This window comes from Choloepus didactylus, chromosome 9, assembly GCF_015220235.1.
Source record: "Choloepus didactylus isolate mChoDid1 chromosome 9, mChoDid1.pri, whole genome shotgun sequence".
NCBI lineage: Eukaryota > Metazoa > Chordata > Mammalia > Pilosa > Megalonychidae > Choloepus > Choloepus didactylus.
In genome coordinates, this window is record NC_051315.1 from 2676447 (window position 1) to 2699767 (window position 23321).

General features: G+C 37.5%; 3 pseudogenes; 2 read left to right on the plus strand and 1 right to left on the minus strand.

Moving 5' to 3' along the window:
• The first annotated feature begins 938 nt into the window (after nt 1-938).
• LOC119544559 lies at nt 939-2035 on the plus strand (annotated as a pseudogene).
• Nucleotides 2036-5835: 3800 nt separating this feature from the next.
• LOC119544889 lies at nt 5836-9021 on the minus strand (annotated as a pseudogene).
• Nucleotides 9022-11223: 2202 nt separating this feature from the next.
• LOC119544535 lies at nt 11224-21976 on the plus strand (annotated as a pseudogene).
• The last annotated feature ends 1345 nt before the right edge of the window (nt 21977-23321 follow it).

Genomic DNA, 23321 nt, shown 5'->3' on the forward strand with positions numbered 1-23321 from the left:
GATGCAGCGCTAGCCGGTCCGTGACTGGGTCCAGGTCCTGCCTGGGCTGCTCCCCGAACTCACCGATGGCGTCATAAGCATCTCCGGTGAAGGCGATGGCCTGGTTGAGGTCCACAGAGAAGGCCTGCTGGTCCAGAACAACCGCCCTTTGAGCCAGCCCTCATTGAACTGCTCGCTGCACAGGCTCAGCATCTTGTGCCCCCGCAGCGAGATCTCCCCGGAGTTCTCGGACCTGAAGTCCTGCATGCCCCGGGTGCGCAGCGCCATGGTCCTGGCACCCGGACGTGAGGCCCCTGACTCCCGCCGCCCGGGTCCTGCCCGAGGGGCCCCCGGTGCTGCCCGCGACCTGGTTCGCCGACTGGACCACGGAAGGGAGCGCGCTCCCTAGTGCCCGGATCCGCCGGTAGTGCCAGCTGCGCCCTGTGTTACAATGCTTAACTTCCCAAGTCTACCTGTGGTTCCATCATACTACCCCACATATATTGTAAAAATCTAATAAATGGCTTCCATCTCTCTCAGCCTTTGTGCCATCAAAGAATTGCATTTCACTTTTACATACATTGTAAATCCCACCATACATTGTTATTGTTTTCACTTTGTTTTATGAGATTTATATAGTAAAATGTCTGTATATTTATCCATATAGTTATCAGTTCTGATGCTTTTCATTACTATTTTTATTTTTTTGACAGTGGAATATTTTATTTTTTTAAACTTTCATCCAAACATACCCTTTTTCTAAAAAACATAAAACCATGCACATTGATGGCATGTTATAAAGAAAAACTAAGTAATAACTAAGCTGTAAATAAACAATAATACAAACAAAAAAGCTCAAGTGATATTGTGTGGAAAAGATTTACAAGTAGGCATAGAAATTTAGAAAATAATAATTCAAGTCTAAATCAATGCCTGTTGGAATTCCCCGCGCGCCTCTTGGGAGGCGGTGGTGGGTGGTTTCGTCCGAGACCGCCCTCGGCTTTCGGCGTACCTGCCTAGGCCGCTCAGTCGGTCGAGTCCCAGCTTTTAGCCGGGATTCCCAGACTTTGTTGGTATGGAAATCCACAGTTTGATGGTAAATATGTACATTGGAACCATCCAGTTTTGGAGCATTGGGATCCTAGAATAGCCAAGAATTATCCACAAGGAAAACACAGTCCCCCAGATGACATTGGCTCTAGCTTTTATCCTGAGTTGGGAAGTTACAGCTCTCGGGATCCTTCTGTCATAGAAACTCATATGAAACAAATGCGTTCAGCTTCAATAGGTGTACCAGCCCGGTCTTGGTACCCACCTGATTCAAGTGATGAAAATGGGGAACCTACTGATGACTTGGTACCAACTATTTTGGATAAAGCTCATAAATATAATCTGAAGATATGGAAATCATCCAGCCTTTTACAGGTATAAGACTAGGACTGGCAACACTCTTCCTATGTTTTATGTCTATGATTCCTATATTACAAAGCCTGAAAAATGGGCCAATCTGTTAACCGTATCAGGATCTCAGAGTGTTCGCAATTCTCCTTATGATGGATTGTTTATTGCACTTCTGGTAGAAGAAGATCATAAATATGAAATTCTTCACAGTGGTTTTGATGGAATTTATACATATTTTGCCACAAATGGTTTTACTTATGGCTCATCACAACAGAACTGGGCTGGCCTAAAACACTTTTGTGATAGCTACAACTTAATATTTATCCCAAGTGTGGGTCCAGGATACATAGATACCAGCATCCGTCCATGGAACACGCACAACACTCGGAACCGAGTTAATGGGAAGTATTATGAAGCTGCTCTGAATGCTGCTCTTCGGGTCCGCCCCAGTTTAATTTCTATCACCTCTTTTAATGAGTGGCATGAAGGAACTCAGATTGAAAAAGCTGTCCCCAAAAGAAACAGTAATACAGTATATTTGGATTACCGGCCTTATAAACCAAGTCTTTATCTAGAACTAACTCACAAGTGGTCTGAAAAATACAGTAAGGAAAGAGCAGTTTATGCATTAAATCATCAGCCGCCTGTTTCTTAATGCACTGATTAAAGTTTAATTATTGAAGTCACCGAATTTCAATACATTCCTTTTGTTTTGAGTTGTGGAAAGAAAATTGTCCAAATCAGTATGTACTGTTACTGTTATCTTTGATGAAAAAGTGTGTACTCTTCAGAAGGGATAATATTGTCATTGGCAGACTTCACAATGTTGCCCTGAGGAAATATCTGAGAGAAAAGTTAATGCAAACAACATTCCCTATAGTATAATTTGCTATATTTCTGACTGATATTGAAATTCTGCTTTGATGGCAATTTAATTTTGATTTCACAGTAGCTAAATGCCTGTATTAGCACACAGTTAAATCTTCGTTGTGTTCTGGGCCCAAAGAAATAGGACTGTTTTTATATTTGGTATATCTCTATGGAATAAATACCTAAAAAGCCTAATGATTTTGTGATAATGTACATTTTATTTCTAATATTTTTCCAATGATTCAGTCATGTTTACTGTATTAGTACTTAGGCTTTGGATAACTCTCCATTGATGAAATTCTTATGAAAACTAAGATTATATATCTTGAGCCATACTGTGAACCATATTGTTAGGAGGTTCTGCTTTTCCGCATCACAATATGTATCATCATTTGCAGATTTTTGGTTACCTATAGCATGCTACCTTTTTGCATGTTTAGAATTTCTACTTTATTATGCTGAATTCCAGATTTTAGATGCTGTGGAAAGTATTTTTATAAAAGTCAGTGACTGCTTCTTAATTATTAGGAAAACACAATTGTTTCACAATTAATATAAAGATATAATGCCCAAAGTATTTAGTAATCTTTTTTAGGATACCCTGTCTGTCTTTAAATTGTTTAATGTTAATCAGAGACCAACTGTTACATAAGAAAGAAAAGAATCATTGGAATATTTCTTTCTTAAAATATTTTAAGTTATTTTAAAAAGTCAGGGAAAATTTTCTCGCCATTTTAGATTTCAGGAACATGGAACTGAAAGTTCTTTTGTGACTTATTTAATATCACTCCTGAAGTTTGGCTTTTGATTAAGTTACATTTAATAATGATGACAATAATATTCATTTAAAAGACAATACTTTAAATTCTTGTATGTGATAATATACCTCAAAAGTTTATATTTTCATAGAACCTTTCAGGTTAAAACACTTCTGGCCAATAGTTGTGTGCAAATATGACAAATTAATCACATTTGCTAAAGATGAATCTCTTTTACTGTTAATACTAGAGAATAATAAAATGCACTATTATTATAGTTAATATTCAAAACTATAACTACAGTAAAAATCTAATATATGCTATTACGCAGATATTTCTTAGATATTTAATTCTATTAAAGAGAAGCAATAAGATAATGCTAAATAATGCACATATAATTCTTCAGAGCATACGGATAGTCATTAGACACAAATCAGCACTGTAATTTATCATAAAAAATCCCATCAAACAAAGAAATTTGTTTCTAAACAGGTTTTGAAATAAAATAGCATGCTTTTGAAAAGCAGCATGATTGATGTTACTCTAAACATTTATAATTTCAGAATTTGCTATCCCTCAGAAAATGATCAGGTCACAGGAAATTAGCACACCAGTAATAATCTGTTACTTTTCAGGGAAAACTTTAAGAATAAATCACTATGCTAGTGACAAAACCAAGCCTCTTCTTGGGATCAATCATACATATAAAACCTGTGGATTTTTTTTCTTATATGCAGTTAGCCACTATATGTTATTTAGGGATAAACTTGAATAAGTTCTACTTAATCTTTTATAAAATATCCTATGTTATTAAAACTTAGAGGAATAGATACTACAAAGGGATTTTCATAGTTGCTTACATGGTACATTTGAACCAACCATGATAGAAAATTAAATTTATACATATTCCCGAGATAAAGGAAAAAGGAGTAAAGACAGCATCAGCAATCCTCGACATGAATACCACCACACTTTCTATATTGTTCCCATTGCAGACTTAGATAATACTTATAGAACACTTTATCTATGAACTTCATCACATTTCCCCAACACATAACCCACCCAGCTAGTAGCAGTCAATTAGGTAAAAATAAAATAAAGCAGATTCTATTTTGATTACAGAAAGTCAATCTTAAAGGAAAGAATATTTGGAATCTGGTCTCATAATGGATTGGTAGTTTATAACTATATGAATATCATGTTTTTTTTTTCTTCTTTTTGAAAAGACAATTATTAGGAAGAATTATTTCTAATAATTTTGTTAATTCTTAGGTAAGAATGCTTTTGAAATCTTCCTGAAGTATTCGTTATAGCACCCTTTACCATTTGACTTGTATCACAGTTTAGACCCTTTTGATCACAAGTAAATATAAGCAAAGAATTAATTTCTTAATTCAAAAACTATGGGTCTTAATTCAATAAACTGAAATAACTTTAAAAAGTAAAAGGTATAATATAATGCAATATATAAATCATAATGGATTATTTAACATATTATTCATATTTTATGCTTTAATCGATTTAATTGCTTTGACTGTATGGAAACCATATCTTTACTGCACCCTTTAAAGACTAATATTGTAAAAAACTACTGTTATTGAAGTTTATCTGAGTTGTGTGTTAACTTTGTTTTATTTTAAGAGTGAAATTAATCATAACATGACTTGTTATATGGGCTAAAATTTCATCTAATAAAAGCATACATAAAGTAAAAAAAAAAAAAAATCAATGCCTGTTAATGAAAAGCTTATAATTGTTCAAACATTTTGATACAATTTAAAAAAAAACACTAACAAATATTGTATAGACCTTTTGTAAGAATACCTGTATTCTCAGAAGAAACATAATAGTCAAGGTGATCTTAATGCAGGTCACTGCCTTCTTAAAATCACTTGTAATCCTCATAATTGCAATGGCATTGTGTCTTAAAATTTAAAGTGAGAACAAACCAATGATGTTCAAAATAAGTTACAAAACAACATTTATTTTTTAATTAAATTCAGTTTTATTGAGATTATTCACATGCCATACAATCATCTATGGTGTACAACCAACTGTTCACAGTACCCTCATATGGTTATGCATTTATCACCCCAATCTATTTTTGGACATTTGCCTTACACCAGAAAGAATCAGAATAAGAATAAAAAATAAAAGTAAAAAGGAACACCCAAATCACCACCACCCCCATCTCAGCCTATTTTTCATTTAGTTTTTGTCCCCATTTTTCTACTCATCCATCCACACACTGGATAAAGGGAGTGCAATCCACAGGGTTTTCACAATCGCACTGTCACCCCTTGTAATCTACATTGTTACACAATCAACTTCAAGAGTCAAGGCTACTGGGTTGGAGTTTGATAGTTCAGGTATTTACTTCTAGCTTTTCCAGTACATTAAAACCCAAAAAGTGTTATCTATATTGTGCATAAGAATGTCCACCAGAGTGATCTCTTGACTCCACTTGAAATCTCTCAGCCACTGAAGCTTTATTTCATTTCATTTCACATCCCCCTTTTGGTCAAGAAGATAAAACAACATTTATTTTGATCTGCAGTTGACATTACTTCATGTGAAATGCAAAGTATAGTATCAGCTCCAATTAGCTTTTACCTTTCCAGCAATTTCAGTCATAAAACTTGTAAAACCATGTGCTTGTTGAAACACACTGCATATAGGCTTTAGTCACAAATTCTGTTTTATCCAAAGTTCAATCAGCAAGGCTTTATTTACACATCTTATTAAATTCAGGAACAATCTGAAGTAATGTACAGCCGCCAATAATAGACAATGTAGCACATTCCACTGACTGGAGACAGCTACTTGTTTATGCTTTAATACTAACCTATAAGCAGCCAATTAAGGTTCCATATATCTATGTTTGTACATATGGTTTCCATCTAGCTTCTGTCATAAGCATACTAGCAGCCAAACCACTTAAGGTCAATAATGATGGTAAATTCTTCTTGGGATTTAATTTGGAATTAACATTTTCCCCAGGAAATTCGTTTCTTCTTTCTGGATCCAATGAATCATAGGATTCTATAAGCAATCTATGGCCAAAATAAAAATAAGTAAATAAAATGTAAAGTTTCAGTTTTAGTCATTTCAGTATTTCAATTCAACAAATATCTAATGAGTGCCTATAATGTGCTTAGGAAGTTATAGGTCCTTCAAAAATAAGGGTGATAAGGAAACATCCAGAGACCTGGTTTAATAGAAGTCTAGACCTTTAAAATATCTTTAATATGCTCTATAATTAGCATAGATGAATTGTGTTACATGTAATACTTAAAAACTGATAGCTTTAAGTCATTCTATGGGGGAGTTCTTGTTTTTTAAACTTTAGGTCTATAAAATTTTGCAGTGATCTGACACACATGAATAACAACCCATCTTAGCCTCTCTTCCACCTTCCCCACTCCTTACTCCTCCTCCTACCTATAGCTTCCATTCTAATAGAAGTCAAAGAAAAGATTAGTAATTCTTATAATACAGAGGGAGTTTCTCCACAAAGCCCTTATTTGCAAGGAATTATAAAAGCAGATAAAAGAAAAAAGCACAGTTAACTCATTTCCCAGTCTATTAAAAAAGAAAAAATTATAATCTCAGAACATACTCAAAATAAAAATCTCTAACACCAAAGTTCAAAAAGGGAAAATCTTTCTGTTGCCTCATAAATCATATTCCCTAGAGAAAACTACTGTTTTAAAATGTCCAGATTCATCATACATGCATGTATATATAAGTAGCATAAAATAAATTAGATATTAAATATAAGTTTCAGTCTTTTTTCTGAGAACAAATTTTCATGTCAATACAAACAGATCTTACTTTTTAAATTTCTTACATGACCAAAGGGCCCTAAATTTGCTGGTTTAAAAAACTACACCATGTGCAATTGAGTCAATGAAATAAAGAAATTTAGCATAAAGTTTATGTCATTTTCAACCCATTAGACTTCCACTAATTCTCACTTGTTGAAGTTAATGTGGAAGGAATCATAAAGAAATACTTTATTTTACTATGATAAAGAAAGAAAAACAATGGCATTCTCTTGAGAAGAATCATATTAGGAGAATAAAACACATGGTTACTTTCTGAATATAAATATAACTTTGGAATTATTAATTTTTAGATATTTCAAAAAATGCATATTTTTCAATGTGGTCTTAGTGAATAGTGCATCATATAACTAATGGATCTATTTTTTCAAAAACAGGATACAAATTATAGATGTTTCCAACATATCTTTCAAAAAATAGAATATGTGTCAGAAAGAATAAAACTTCCAGAGATAGCAAAACAAAAAATAAATGAATAGTATATCCTCAAGTTTTCACATTCAAGAAAATATTTTCATGTAACAAAATACAATTTCTAAATATCATTTCTAGACCTTAGTCCCATTTTTAAATTTTCCTAAAAAGAAAATAAAATTCTAAAATTTCTACTTTTAATTGAATTGAATAAAAGCAGTATTAATATACCCTATCAATGTCATCTTCTGCTTCAAGATTCTGTCCTTAATAAGCATGTCATACTCTCTGAGTCAGTTTGAACCCTCTATATTATGCCTCATCTAAGAGGCATCTGAATATGCCCACAATTTACTTATGGGTAACTTTCAGCAAGGTTCAACACCATTGTTTTATCCAAAGTAATATTACTAACATGGACAAATACATGGTCAATCCCCCAAAGAGTTTGGGCCCAAAAAAACTAACAGAAAAAGACAGTCAGTTTGGCAGTAGGAATTTCAATTGCCCTGTCCTCTTCCAATAAATCATCTGAATGCATCATCTGAATGCACATCAGACTCTATTCCTAGAATCTTGCTTTTCCACTTACTGTTGGCCTGACTGCTGGTGCTCCAATAATACAATTTTATCTGACCTGGAAGCCATATTTTGAGCATAATTTTTTTAATCTTTTTACATAACATAGTCTAGGAAATATTGTAAATAAAAATAGGTAAGGCTACCATAACAAGATCTTTTATGGTGACTAACAAAAGTAAAGTTAAAACATGAACAGATTGTACATGGAATAAGATTTGACTTGAGTTTATTAAAAGAATTATTGAGATTAGAAAAATGCTTAAATTAATTTCAAATTCTTACTATAGTGAAATTCAGTTGAACCAAAGCTTCTGAAGTGCTGGAATTGTTACTCACTTATCTTTTATTTCAAAACCTTCATGAAGCCATCTTCTCATATCTGCTGGTTCTTCTAGGACATCTTTTTTGTCTATTCAATCAATGTGAATATGAATTTTTGGACATTCTTGCATATCTATGAAATTCATAGACAGTGCTACTTTTTTCTGCCCTTTATCATCCATAGTCTCTGCATACTCCACTAAACATAAGCTGCATTTAAAGAATTCTTCACAGAACCAAAAGCAACATGAGTTGCCTTTTACTCTTGGTGTCAGCACGTGTTTCAACACTGCAAGAACTTCTTGAGCTGAAAATATTTGACTAGCTGAAATGACTTGTTAGTTCCAGATTATACGTTGTTCCCTCTGGAAAAATGACAAGAAGCATTGGAGTTCCTGCATTCATGTAGCTCTGCAGCTTGTTTTTCATTTCTTTTTCATTAAATTTGGCGCTTCACTTTACATAGATTTCTCCATGCTAAGAAAAATAACACCCATACAATGGAAGCCACTTTAACCCGTCTTTTGGCACATAGTGCACATGTCCAAGAGTTCTATCTGATGGCCAAAATATCGGCAACAATCCAGTCAACTGTGCTTTGGTGATTGGATAAATACATTTTCTTCATTTTTTGGAAAATCCCCATATAGCAATATCTGCACCCAGGTGTAGTTCCTGAAAAAGAAGAGCACCATTCTTTGGTAGATGCAGTAGAACCGGTCGTCCACCCCCTGGTAGAAGCGGGACGGCAGCAAGGAGAGCAGCTTCCAGGCATCCCGGGCCAGGACGTGCACAGCGGCCGGCAGCCCTTAGCTCACGGAGTACGTGTTCAGCACCAGGGACAGCGGCATCTTCCAGCCTCTTCTCTCGCCAAGCCCCTCCTCTTCCTCCTCTGGCCGGGGCTACTTTCCCAAACCGTTCGACTCACTCTCGGTCCGCAGCGAGCAGGCGGCGGCCAATCACGAGCCCCAGACAGAGTCCGCCGACGCCCACTCACCTCCCCAGTCCACCGGCCACCAGCTGAAACGCGAAACCTGCAGCCTCTTCCGCGGCGGCCGCCCACAGCCCCATGGGCTCCGCCGCCTGCGAGCCAGCGGGCAAGTGCGTGCCCGGCGAGCGCGGGCCCCGGGCCCGGCAAGGAGGCGGCGGCGCGGCGGAGCCGGGCGCCCAGGAGTGGTTCTTCATTCTTATAGATTCATGTATACCTGCTCTCATTTTCTTCTGTCTGAAAGGTGTCCTTTATTATTTCTTGTACTGGGGGTTTCTTGGTTATCAATTTTGTCAGTTTTTTGTGTATCTGAAAAATGTTTTATTTTGCGTTCATTTCTGAAAGAAATTTTGACCGGGTAAAGAAATTTAAGGCTGTTTGTTTTTATTTTTATTTTTAGTATCCTAAAGATGTTGCTCTGCCATCTTCTTGCTCTCATTGCTTCTAGTAAGAAACCTCTAATCCTTACCTTTGTGCCTCTGAATGGAATATGTGATGTCTTCTCCCGGTGGATACTTTTAAGATCGACTGTCACTGGTTATAAGCAGCATGGTTTTGAAGTGTGTCAGTATTGTTTTCTTCATGTGTCTTGTGTTTGGGATTCCTTGAGCATCTTGGATCTGTGAGTTTATAATTTCCACCAGATTTGGAACATTTTTGGCCATTATGTCTTCAAATTGTTTTTATGTGCACTCTGCCCCATCTTCTCTACATTGGGAGCTACAGTTGTACTCATGGTAGGATTCTTTAAGTTGTCTTATGTATTTTTTCAGTCTTTTTTCTCTCTGTAGTTTGTTTTGGATAATTACTATTTTTATCACTTCAAAGTCACTAACCATTTCTTCTGCAGGGTTATTTCTACTGTTAGTCTCATCCAGTGTATATTTTATCTCAGATGTTGTAGTTTTCATCTAAAGAAGTTCAATATAGACCTTTTTTACATCTTCTGTGTTTCTATTTAACAGGCTCAATCATTTCTTTGGTTACTTAAATAAATGGCATACAGGCCTAATAACTGTCTCTGAATCTTTGACTGCTAATTCTTTCCTCTATGCAATTTCTGGGCCAGTTTGGATTGATTGATCTCTGCTCACTATGCATCATATTTTCCCTCTTCATAGCTTGTGTGGTTATCTTTGATAGGATACAAGACATTGTGATTTTTTTGTTGTTGTTATTGCAGAGTTTTGTAATTCTGTGTATATTATTGTCTTTTATTCTGGTATACAATAAAGTTACATGGGAACAAGATGATTTTTTAGAACTTGCTTCTCCATTTTTCTAGGAAGTGCCAGAGTGGTCTTTATACTTGGTGAAGGAAAACACTTCTGAATAGTCAACATGACATCCCATGAATTCTGGGGTCCTCCATGCCAAGTGGTGTGGGCTCTGTTGAATATTTCCTATAATTCTTTCTGATGGCTATTTCTTAGCCTCAGATACTTTCCTGCCACACATGCACAGACCATTACCTTTATCAATGCAGGAGGGGAAGCCTCTACATGTCTCCATGGTCTGCCTACTTTGGATGTCACTAATTTGGTAGTCATGGCACTAGTCCTCTCTTTTATCTCTTGGTTGTCACTAGGCACTTTCTGGGGCACCCGCAACCAGTGACATCGCTGTGTTTTCCTCAAGTTGCCCTCAATTAACTTTGCAACATGTGGCAGAAAGAAAGTAAATTAAGAAAAGTGATTTCAAGTTAGGAAACCAAACAACCATTTGCATTTTACAAATAAAATCGAGGGTAACAAATAAATGGTCAGTCACTAAGTTTCCATATTCTCAAAATGCCTTATTGGTGGGGATGGAAGAGAAGATATCTAAAAAAATAGAATTGAAGGTTAAAAAAAAAAAAAGCCCTTTGGGAGGATTCTCTCAGGAGCAAACTTGAACCACTATGCTGTGTCCCTGATGTTATGGGACATGCCAGACAACCTGCATCATCCTCAGGCTGGAGCCTGGGGATGCTTGGAGAGGCTGTGCTGCCAGAATAGTGCCAGAGGAGTGTGCATACATGGGAACATTATTCAGTCAGAAGAGGAATGAAGTACTTACAGTCAAAATGAATGACCCTGACAGCATCTTGGTAAGTGAAAGAAGCCAGACACAAAGAGACATAGACTCTATGATTTCATTCATAAGAAATAGTTTTAGAAGGCAAATACATAAAGACAGAGCATGGATTATTGTTGGCCCCAGTGTGGAGTAAGAGGTGTGATATGGATGGCCAGCTAATGGGTATAGAGTGATTTTTTTAGGGATGAAAGATTCTGAAATTAAACAGTGGTAATACTTGCAAAATCTTGTGAATATATTAAAAAAGAAACTCACTGCATTGTTCACTTTATAAGGAAATTTTTATTTTTTGTGTTATTTTCACAGTCTCAGTTATCTCCTTATTGTGAAATACAACATATATGCAAAAAATTAATAACTTTCAAAGTATGATTGAAGAAGTAGTTACATAGGAAATTTCCAAAAATGTTATGAGTTATAGTACCATAGTATCAGTTATTTCCTTATGGTGAAATATAACATATAAACAAAAAGGTGATATTTTTCAAATTACAATTTAACAATTAGTTATGGAGTAAATTTCAAAGAATGCTATGGGTTACAGTTCCACTATGTCAATTCTTTCCTTCTAGTTATTCTAATACCTAGAAACCAAGAAAAAGAAGATTTATGAGATTCAGTATTCATAATCCTTTGCTAAATTCCATCTTGTCTGTTGCTACCTCTTCCTCTCCTTTAATCACTTTCCCAATCTTCAGGGATGTCTAGGCAGTGACCACCCTAACTTGATCATATTGGAAAGGGGTGTCAACATTATGGGAAAAGTGAACACATCTGGTTGACGTTCTTGAAGAGGCTATTGCCTCTGAGTTTGGGGATTTAGCTGGCATAGGAACTCTGGAGGATAAAGTTTCTGATGCATAAACTTAGTGAGTGAAACTTTTTTATAGAGTCTCAGCTAGGGACAGGTATTCTTTACGGTTTTAGGGACAATGGTTGACTTGGGCTTATATATTGTGATCATTTGACATATCTAGCTGAAGCCTGCATAGGAGCAACCTCCAGGACAGCCTCTCGACCCTATTTGAAATCTCTTAGCCACTGAAACCTTATTTTGTTGACTTTCTTTTCCCCTTTCTTGTCAAAAAGACATTCTCATTCCCAGAATCCATGTCCCACGTTGCCAGGTAGACTCACTCGCCTAAGGGGGTCCTGTCCCAAGTAGGGAGTGGGTGATGAATGTATTTGCAGAGTTGGGCATAGAGAGAAAGTCCACATTTGAGCAACAAAAGAGGTTTCTCTGGAGGTGACTCCTAGGCATAATTATAGGTGGGCTTAGCCTCCCCTTTACAACCATAAGTTTCCCGAGCAAGCCTTAAGATCAAGGGTTTGGCTTATAAAGTAGGGAGTTCCTCAGTTCACATAGCATATGTTCTGTCCATGAAAATCCATCAGTATCTCACATTATCAACAGTAAGTTGTACAAGCCACATCACTCTACATTATAAAATTCTCTTGATCCAAAACACCCCATAGCTCTTTTCAGCCCTCAATTATTTGTCCCTGGTATTTGTGTGGTACTAGTAAGGTATTCCTATTAATTACAGCCCCTAGTATGCAATAGGAGGATTTTTCCCATATATCATTCTGTCCTCAACTCTCTGTACCAGTGTCATACCTTGGAAGTATATCATGCAAGCACATATCTCTATTTGTAGTACTGATCTGTAAGATATATGCCTTTAAACAACCCCTTTCAATCCTATTCATCTTCATTGTATCATTATCTGATATTTATAATCACATTAACAAATAATCATCACCCCTATCCACTCCCATACCTTTGAATTCACACTCATTAACATAGCTGAACATATTAGATTATCATTCTCCCTTCACTAGCTTCTATCACTAAGTCTCCAATATTCTACATTATAAAATATTGATTTTACATTGTTCAGGTAGTTCATAGTAGTGGTAACATACAGTATCTCTCCTTTTGTGTCTGACTTATTTCATTCAGCATTATACTCAAGATTCATCCCTGTTGCCATATGTGTCAGGAACTTGTTCCTTCTTACTGCTGCATAGTATGCCATGATATGTATATACTGCATATTTTTATCCACTTGTCTGTTGAAGGGAACCTGGATCATTTCCATCTCTTGGCAGTTGTGAACAATGCTGCTATGAGCTTGGTGTACAAATATCTGTTTGTGTCACTGCTTTCAGGTCTTCTGGGTATATACCAAGAAGTGGAATTGCTGGATGGTAGGGTAATTTGATATCTAGTTTTCTGAGAAACTGCCAAACTGTCTTCCACAGCAGCTGTACCATTATATAGTCCCACCAGCAATGACTAAGAGTCCCAATGTTTCCACAGCCTCTCCAGTATTTATTGTTTCCTCTGTTTAATGGTGGCCATTCTTATTGGTGTGAGATGGTATCTCATTGTGGCTTTGATTTGCATTTCCTTAATAGACAGTGAAGATGAACATTTTTTCATGTGTTTTTTAGTCATTTGAATTTCATCTTCAGAAAAATGACTTTTCATATATTTTGCCCATTTTATAATTGGGCTGTTTGTACTGTTGAATTGTAGAATTTCTTTATATATGTAGGATATATTTCTCTTATAAGAGAATATTATAAGAGATATTTTCTCCCATTGAATTGGCTGCCTTATCACATTTTTCACAAATTCCTTTGAGGAACAGAAGCTTTAGATTTTAAAGAGTTCCCATTTATCTACTTTTTCTTTTGTTTCTCCTGCTTTGGGTGTAAGGTCTAAGAAGCTACCTCCTATTACTAGGTCTCGAAGATGTTTCCCTGTATTATCTTCTAAAAGTTTTACTGTGCTGTCTCTTATATTGAGGTCTCTGATCCACTTTGAGTTAATTTTCATATAGGGTGTCAGGTAGAGGTCCTCTTTCATTCTTTGGTTATGGAGATCCAGTTCTCCCAGCCCATTTGTTTAAAAGACTGTTCTGTCCTAACTCTGTGGATTTGGGGGCCTTATCAAAAATCAGTTGACCATAGAACTGAGGGTGTATGTCTGAACTCTCAATTTAATTCCATTGATTAATATGTCTATCTTTGTGCCAATACCATGCTGTTTTGACCACTTTGGCTTTATAGTAGGCTTCAAAGTCTGTAAGTGTAAGTCCTCCCACTTCTTTCTTCTTTTTTAGAATGTTTTGGCAATTCAAGGCCCCTTTCCCTTCCAAATAAATTTGATAACTAGCTTTTCCAAGTCTGCGAAGTAGGTTGTTGGAATTTTGATTGGAATTGCATTGAATCTGGAAATCAATTTGGGTAGAACTGACATCTTGATGTTTAGCCTTCCTATCCATGAGCACAGAATATCTTTCCACCTAGGATGCTTTTTTATTTCTTTTAGTAAAGTTGTGTAATTTTCTGTGTAGAGGTCTTTTGGGTCCTTGGTTAGGTTTTCCTAGATACTTGATTTTTTTTTTAGTTGCTAATGTGAATAGAATTTATTTTTTGATTGCCTCTTCAGTTAGGTCATTACTAGGTTATAAGAACATTACTGGCTTGTATCTGCTGAATTTGTTTAATAGCTCAAGTAGCTTTGTTGTTGATTTCTCAGGATTTTCCAAATTATATGATCATATCATCTGCAAGTAATGACAGTTTTACTTCTTCCTTTCTAATTTGCATACTGTTTATTTCTTTGTCTTGGTGAATGGCTCTGGCTAGAACTCCTAGCAGAAAGTTGGATAACAGTGGGCATCCTTGTCTCATTCCTGATCTCAGGGGGAAGGCTTTCACCTTTCACTATTGAGTACTATATTGGCTCCAGGTTTTTCATATATGCCCTTTATCTTATTGAGGAAGTGTCCTTCAATTCCTACCTTTTGAAGTGTCTTTATCAAAAAAGGAGGCTGAATTTTGTCAACTGCTTTTTCAGCATTTATTGAGATGATCATTTGATTTTTCCCTTTTGATTTGGTAATGTGCTGTGTTACACACATTGATTTTCTCATGCTGAACCACGCTTGCATGCCAAGAATTAACCCTACTTTGTTGTGGTGTGTAGTTCTTTTAATGTGCCTTTGGATTTGATTTGAAAGTATTTTGTTGTGAATTTTTGCATCTATATTCATTAGGGAAACTGGCCTACAGTTTTCCTTTTTTGTAGTTTCTTTATCTGGTTTTGGTATCAGAGTGATATTAGCTTCATGAAATGAGTTAGGTAGCCTTCCTTTTTCTTCAATTTTTTTGAAAGAGTTTGAGCAGGAGTGGAATTTCAGTTCATTTTGGAATATTTAGTAAAATTCCCCTGTGAAGCCATCTGGCTCTGGCCCTGGCCCTGTTTCTGTTTATTTGGGTCTTCTCTCTTTCTGACTTTGTCAGTCTAGCTAAGGTTCTGTCAATCTTGTTGAATGTCTCAAAGAACGAACTTTTGATTTTACTTATTCTCTCTATTGTTTTTCCGTTCTCCAGCTCATTTATTTCTGCTTTAGTCTTTGTTATTTCTTTTCTTCTACTTGCTATAGGATAAGTTTGCAGATCATTCTCCAGCCTCTTCAATTGTTCAGTTAGGTCTTTGGTTTCAGCTCTTTCTTGCCTTTTGATGTATGCATTTAGAGCTATAAATTTCTCTCTCCGTAACTTCTTCCCTGCATCCCTTAGGTTTTGATATGTTGTGTTCTCATGTTCATTCATCTCTAGATATTTACCTATTTCTCTTACAATTTCTTCTTTGACCCACTGGTTGTTTAGGAGTGTTACTTAACCTCCATATATTTGTGAAAGATCTGGTTCTTTGGTGGTTATAGATTTCTAGTTGCATTCCATTATGGTCAGAGAATGTGGTTTGAATAATTTCAATCTTTTTAAATTTACTAAGACCTGTTTTTTGCACCAGCATATGATCTATCCTGGAGAATGATCCATAGGTGCTAGAGAAGAATGTATATCCTGGGACTTTGGGATATAACTATCTATCTATCTATCTATCTATCTATCTATCTATCTATCTATCATCTATCTCTGTTAAATCTAATTCATTTATCATATTAAGTTCTCAATTTCCTTATTGGTCCTCTAATTTTTCTATCTTTAGAAAAGAGTATTGTATTGCAGTCTACCACATTATTGTAGCAATTGTCTATTGCTCCCTTCAGTTTAGCCAGTTTGTCTCATGTACTTTGGAGCTCCTTGACTGGGTGCATAAACATATATGGTTGTTATTTCTTCTTGTTGGATTTTCCCTTTCGTTAGTATAGTGTCCTTCTTTGTCTCTTATGACATCTTTGCATTTAAAGTCTATTTTGTCTGATATTAGTATTTCTACCCCTGCTTTCTTTTGCCTGTTGCTTGTGCGGAATATTTTTCCACCCTTTCACTTTCAATATCTTTGTATCACTGGGTCTAAGATGAGTCTCTTGTAAACAGCATATTGATGGTTCATACTTTTTAATCCATTCTGCCAATCTGTATATTTTATTTTGGGAGTTTAATCCATTCACATTTAATGTTATTACTGTGAAGGCATTTCTTGAATCAACCATCTTATCCTTTGGCTTTATTTGTCAGATATGTTTCCCTCCCCCCACCCTTTTTTTTTTGTTTGTTTAAGTTATTCTTATTAATACTCTTCAGTTCTATGCCCTTCTCCAGACCTCTCTCTCCTTTCTTTTTTTCTCATCTGGTAGAACTCTCTTTAATATTTCTTGCAGGGCAGGTCTCTTGTTCACAAATTCTCTCAGCATTTGTTTGTCCGTGAGAATTTTAAACTCTCCCCCAATTTTGAAGGACAGTTTTGCTGGGTAAAGAATTCTTGGCTGGCATTGTTACTCTTTCAGAATCTTAAATATGTCATACCACTGCCTTCTTGCCTCCATGGGACCTGCCAAGTAGCCAGTACTTGGTCTTATTTGGTTTCCCTTATATGAGGTTAATCACTTCTGTCTTGCTCCATTCAGGAGTTTGTTCTTCTCTTTAGCATTTGAAAATCTGATTAGCATATGTCTTGGAGTGAGTCTATTTGGATTTATTCTATTTTGTGTTCATTAGGCATCTTTGATTTGCATATTTGTGTCATTTAGAAGGGTTGGGAAGTTTTCCCCAACTATGACTTCAAATACTCTTCCTAGGCCTTTACTCTTCTCTTCACCATCTGGTACACCAATGATTCTTATATTTGTGCACTTCATGTTGTCTGTCATTTCCCTGAGATACATTTCAACTTTTTTCATTTTTGTCACCGCTTGTTTTTTTGTGCATTTGCATTCAATTCTCTGTCCTCTGGTTCACTTATTTCTTTTGCCTCTTCAAGTCTGCTGTTGTGCGTCTCTAATACACTTTCAATTTGATCAGTTGTATCTATTGTTTACATGAGATCTGCTATTTTTAATTTACTCTTTCAAATTCTTCTTTCTGTTCTAGAATCTTCTTGAAGTCCTTTATGTCTTTAGCCAACTCACTGAAGTTGTTTTGGAGATTTGTGTGTACTTCTTTATTAATTGCTCCAAGTTCTTTGTCTCCTCTGGCTTTTTAATTTGCTCATTTGGCTTGTCTATATCTTCTATTTTTTTCATATTCTGTATGTTTTTTTGTTGTTGGCCTTGGGGCACTTACTTATCTTGATAAAGTTATTTGGGGATACATAGGATTATTTGAACATTTATCTATAATTTGGCAGAGCTACAGCTGGGTGGAGTGCACTTTTCCTGTCTTACCAGCAGATGGTGCTCTTGAGCCACCTCTAATTCTCAAGCCAGCTCTCCCCCAACTTTGTCTGTGCACTAGGCTGGGTTCAAACTGGGTGGAAATACAACCAGCACATGAGTTCTCTGTGTGCACTGGGGACTGCCAGCCCTGTGGGTGGGGCGTGGGCCCTGGGCAGTTTGGCAGGGAGTCCACTCCAGGGCACAGTGGGTCAGGTAGTTCCTGGGGCTGTCAGTGGACCTCTCTGGGGCTGTGGGGATGCAGGTCACACCCTCCAGCTCAAATGTGCTACATTCCCTGTTTGCCATGTGCCCATGAGCCTGTGGGGTTGGAGAGGGGCTCCTGGCACTTCCATACAGTGCCCTTGCTTCTCAGCTGTGCACACTGTGAGCTGTCATGAAGGAAGAGTGAATGTGGTCACTGCAAATCCGCAGGATCCTGAGTTCCCTCATGGGAGCTCTCAGCCATGGGGCTGTGAAGGGTTATCTCCCCAGCCAACTGCTGAGATGGGTGCATGGGGCTTGGAAAGCTGCTCCCTCCCATGCTCATTGGCTGGCTCCAGCTGTCAGTCTCCAGCATAGGTGCTCTCATCCTTGAGGCTGTGAAGGGTTATCTCCCAGCAAACTGCTAAGAAGGGTGCACAGGGCTTGGAAAGCTGTTCCCTCCCATGCTCATCAGCCAGCTCCAGCCACCTGACCCCAGCAGTGATCCAGGCCACACACACTTACCCTGTCCTTTCAAACACAGTCTTTCTGCCTCTCCAGCTAAGTCCTCTGGGGCCCTTTCTGTGAATGTCTCTATGCATTTTGTCCTCTTATAAAGGACTCCAGTAGGAAGATTAGCATCCACCATGAATGAAGTGGGTCACATAGGTCTACACCCATGGCATTGAAAGAATGTGTTCTTTTCTGATGTACATACAGATTCACACTAACACAGGGGTTAGGGTGTGTTAGGGTTTAGTGGGAGAGTTTTGGTTAGTGGTAGCATTTGAATTAAGAGAAGGGTAAGCATAGGGTTAGGGTTACTTGTAGGACTAGGGTTAGGGTTAATAATAGTGATATTGTAAGGTGAGGATTAGGGATGGTGTTAGAGTGAGGCCCTGATAAGTTTAGGGTCAGGGTGGTTCCAGTTAGGGTTAGTGTCCAGTTAGGATTATTTTAAGTTTGAAGTTAATGGTTATTGTTTTGTTTAGGCTTAGAGTTGTGGTTGAAGTTAGGGTTTGAATTGTGTTACAGTTTGCATTAGTGTTAGGGCTATAATAAGTATTTGTTGGGGTTAGTTTTATGGTTATGTTTAGGGGTAGGATTATTGTTAAGTTTATGGTTAAATTTAGGGTTAGGTTTAGAATTAGGCTTAATGGTTAGGGTTATAATTATTGTTTGTGCTGTGTTTTTGGCTGTTGTTAGGGTGAGGGTTCATGCCTGAAATCTGGTTCTGGTTAGGATTAGGATGAGGTGTGTTAATGTTTGGATAACTCTAAGGGTTAGGGTTAGGGTTAGGGTTAAGTTTAGTCTAAGATTAAGGTATGGGTTGGGGTAGGGTGTGCTTAGGTTTAGGCTTCAGGTTCATGTTCAAATTAGGGTTAATGTTATTGTTTGCGGGACACTGTTATCGAGTTCTGACTTGGCGGGCCTGGGCCAGGGGAACTGATCAGCCCCTAGGAAAGGTAGTGGGGCACGGGTGGTTGCGCCCTCCACGGCCCCCCGGGCCTGAGAAAGTGGAGCCGAATGCAGGCCCCATTTCCTCACCCCAAAGTAAAAACCATTGGGGAGGGCTTGCCGGAGAAAACCGCCCCCTTTACCTTGCCCACCCACTCCCCGTTACCGGAGCAACTCCCGCCCCTTTTCAATCAACCTCCGCGCCCTCTCAGAACCAATCCAAGCCTTTAACCCTTACAGCTACCCCGCCCTCTAAATGCCCGATATAAGCTTGTACTCTCCCCTAATAAACTCTCTTGGTTTTCATCACCCAAAAAGAAACGTGTCCCGCCTGTTCCTTTCTCGCCGCCCTCCATACTTGCATGCCTCCCGCCGGGGACCTGGCCAAGTCCCCCGCCTCGCCCTCGCCTCCGGGAAAGAGCCCCCGCCGGCGGTACCCTCGGAGCAATCCTGGGAGCCTAGGATTTAGCAACCGGCCGCCACCCTCCCCCAGACGAATCAACTGCGACCGCAATTGTTCAGATTAGGATTAAGATTGGGGTCACTCAGTATATTTTTAAGTTTAGAGTTAAGTTTCAGGTTTACTTTAGCATTAGGTTAGTGTTTGCATTGGTGTTATTCTTAAGGTTAGGTTAGGGTTAGGGTTAGCTAGTTAGGGTTATTGTTACAGTTAGAGTTAGGCTTTGTGTCAAGGTAACTTTATGGATAAGGTTTAGGTTACTTTTAGGGTTAGGATTAGGTTATAGTTAGGAAACGGTTTACGTTTATGAATTTCATAATGGTAGGTTTATAGTCAGAATTAGATTTCACATTCAGGTGGTATTAGGATTAGGGTTAGGTTATGGTTACCATTAGCATTAGGGTAAGGGTTAAGATTATGGATAGCACTTAGATTAGGTTACACTATTTGGTTAATATAAGTGTTAGGGTTAGTGTTCAGGTCAAAGTTTGGTTTAGGATTAGTGACAGAGTTAGACTTAGGGTTTGGTTTAGGTTTCTTGTTTGGGTTTGGGTTAGATTTGTTGTTACTTACAGTTGGGGTTAGGGTTGGATTTAGTGTTACCTTATGGTTAGTGTTACACTTAAGGTCAGTATTAGGATATGGGTTAAAGTTAGGTTTGGTGTTAGGGTTCAGGTTATGGTGTAGATTTGAATTACATTTTAAGGTTAAGGTTAGGTTTATGTTTACATATAGGTCTAGAAGAAAATTTAGAGTTAAGGTGAGAAAGTTAGGGTTAGTGTTGTGGCTTTTCTAGCAGATAAAGTTAGGGCTAGGGTTAGGTTTTGGATTAGGTTTTATATTAGGATCAAGGTAGATTTAGGGTTAGAATTAAATTGCAGGTTCAATTTCATGTTAGGGTTACATTTTGGGTTAGGGTTAAATTTATGGTAAGAGGATTATTTTAAGGTCAAGGTTATGGTAAGAATTAGGATTAGGGTTATCTGTTTACAATCTCTGTAATTTTTCCTTTTGCAGAATGCAATAGGGGTAGTCTTATCATGTAAGTATACATTTCCAACTGCTGCTTTCTCTTAGCAATATGAATTTGAGATGCATTCATGTCTTTATGTAGCAGGATAGTCCCTTTCATTTTAGTGCTGAGCAGTATCCCAGGATATGGTGGTACCACAGTTTGCTTATCCATTTACCTAGTGAAGAACATTTTGCTTTCTCAGTTCTAGAAGTAAGTGATACAGAGAACCTGCTCACCCTGCAGAACCCTCAGGCACTCTGTCCACTTTCCTAGATCAGTTGGTGGGGTGACTGATAGCAAAAGGTCACTGAGTAATTTATTGGGGTCAGTGAAATATTATATATCATGAGTGAGGTTCTCCAGCTCAGCTGTAGAAAGCAGGAATTGAGCATCAAGTGATAAGAGAAGCAGAAATACAGTCTCACCTTAGGCATCCTAATATTCTCACACTGGGTAGTTATTTCCTTGATGCCACCCGAGTTTACCTAATTCTAGAGTACGCACCACTCGGAGCAGTTTATAGAGAACTTCAGAAGCTTCCAAGTGTGATGAACAAAGAACTGCTATTTATATCGCAGAATTGGCAGATGCACTGTCTGACTGTCATTCAAAGAAAGTTATTCACGGAGGCATCAAGCCAGAGAACCTGCTCCTCAAATCAACTGGAAAGCCTAAGATTGCAGACTTTCAGTGGTCGGTACATGCCCCGTCCTCCAGGAGAACCACTCTCTGTAGAACCCTTGACTGCTTGCCTCCTGAGGTGGTTGAATGCATGGTACACGAGAAGGAGGATCTCTGGAGCCTTGGACTTCTTTGCTAAGAATTTTTAGCTGGGAAACCTCCTTTTGAGGCAAATATATACCAGGAGACTTGCAACAGAATATCAAGCATTGAATCCACATTCCCTGTCTTTGTAAAAGAGGGAGCCAGGGACCTCATTCAAGATTCTTGAAGCATAATCCAAGCCAAACGCTAACTCTAAAAGAAGTGCTTGAACACCCCCAGATCACAGCAAATTCATCAAAACCACCAGGGAGCCAAAAAAAAAAAAGAATTGACTGGCCAACAATCTTAAGAATCTCTTCAGATTCTTTGAGCTGAGGCGCTGCTATATGCCTGGCAGGAAAATGCTACTGAAACTCAATCAGTTGTTCACTGCCTGCCCTCAATCTCAAGCGCTACAGAAAATGTATGTGCGTTTTTTTTTTTAATTTACTAAGCAGTCAGTACCTCAGCTATTTCTATTCAGAAAGCTCCACTTCATTAAATACAATACCCTGAAGTGAAAGTGGCAGTGAGAATCGTGCTAATTTTATAGGCCTCATAACCTCGAGGCAGACTCCAACTGCAGTTGCTGCAACAGCCCACACAGAGTGAGGAGCCTTGTGGAAGAAACACGGAGTCTGGCTGTGGAAAGTGAGGACTTCCTGACTTGATTAAAGAGCTGTGCAATAGCCTTTCAAGTACCTGAGTGTGTGTGTAACTTATTGGGTGGCCAAGCCTGGCAAAGCTGTTCAAATGGAAACTTGATTCTTTTTTTAAATGTTAAAATAAAGACTTTTGCATAGACGTGTATTTTTACTTCAGTAGCATCCCCTTAGGAAGGCTCTCAATGTCTGTCCAACCTCCTGTTAAGCCTGATTGGGTGTTTGGTCCTCTTCAACCACTTATCCCCTATATGAGACTTTGTAAAATAGGAACATGTGCTCTACCTCCAATTCAGAACTGGCTTGGGATATTGATGAGAAGACCATGTCTCAAAGCTGTTTCTAAATGTTAAGGCCTTATTTTTTTTTTTATTATATTGGAGTTACGGCATGTGTGCAAACTTTAAAAATAATTGAATACTTAAATACAAAAACAAAATAAAATAAAATACATGATAACCATAGCACAAAAGGCAAGAGGAGTCTAAATGTGTTGTTGCATTGTCATGGAAGTTGTAAAGTACAACTTTATGCTTAACCTTAATAGATCAAAGATTCATATTATAATCACTAGGTTAACCAGTAAAAGCATGTACAACTATTTATTGAGGAAAAATAGAATAATAAAATATAATTGATCCAAAAGAAGCCAAGAAAAGGGAGGAAAAGAACATAAAATGGATGAGACAAATAGAAAAGAGTGATATGAAACATGTAGGACCAAATATATTAGTAATTTCATTAAATATAAAAAATAAAAAGATCATTAAATATAAAAAGATTAAATATTCCAATTAAAAGGCAAAAGATATTAGATAGAAGGCAAAAAGCACAACTACCTGCTACTAACAAGACACAGACTTAAAGTATAAGGATACAGAAAGA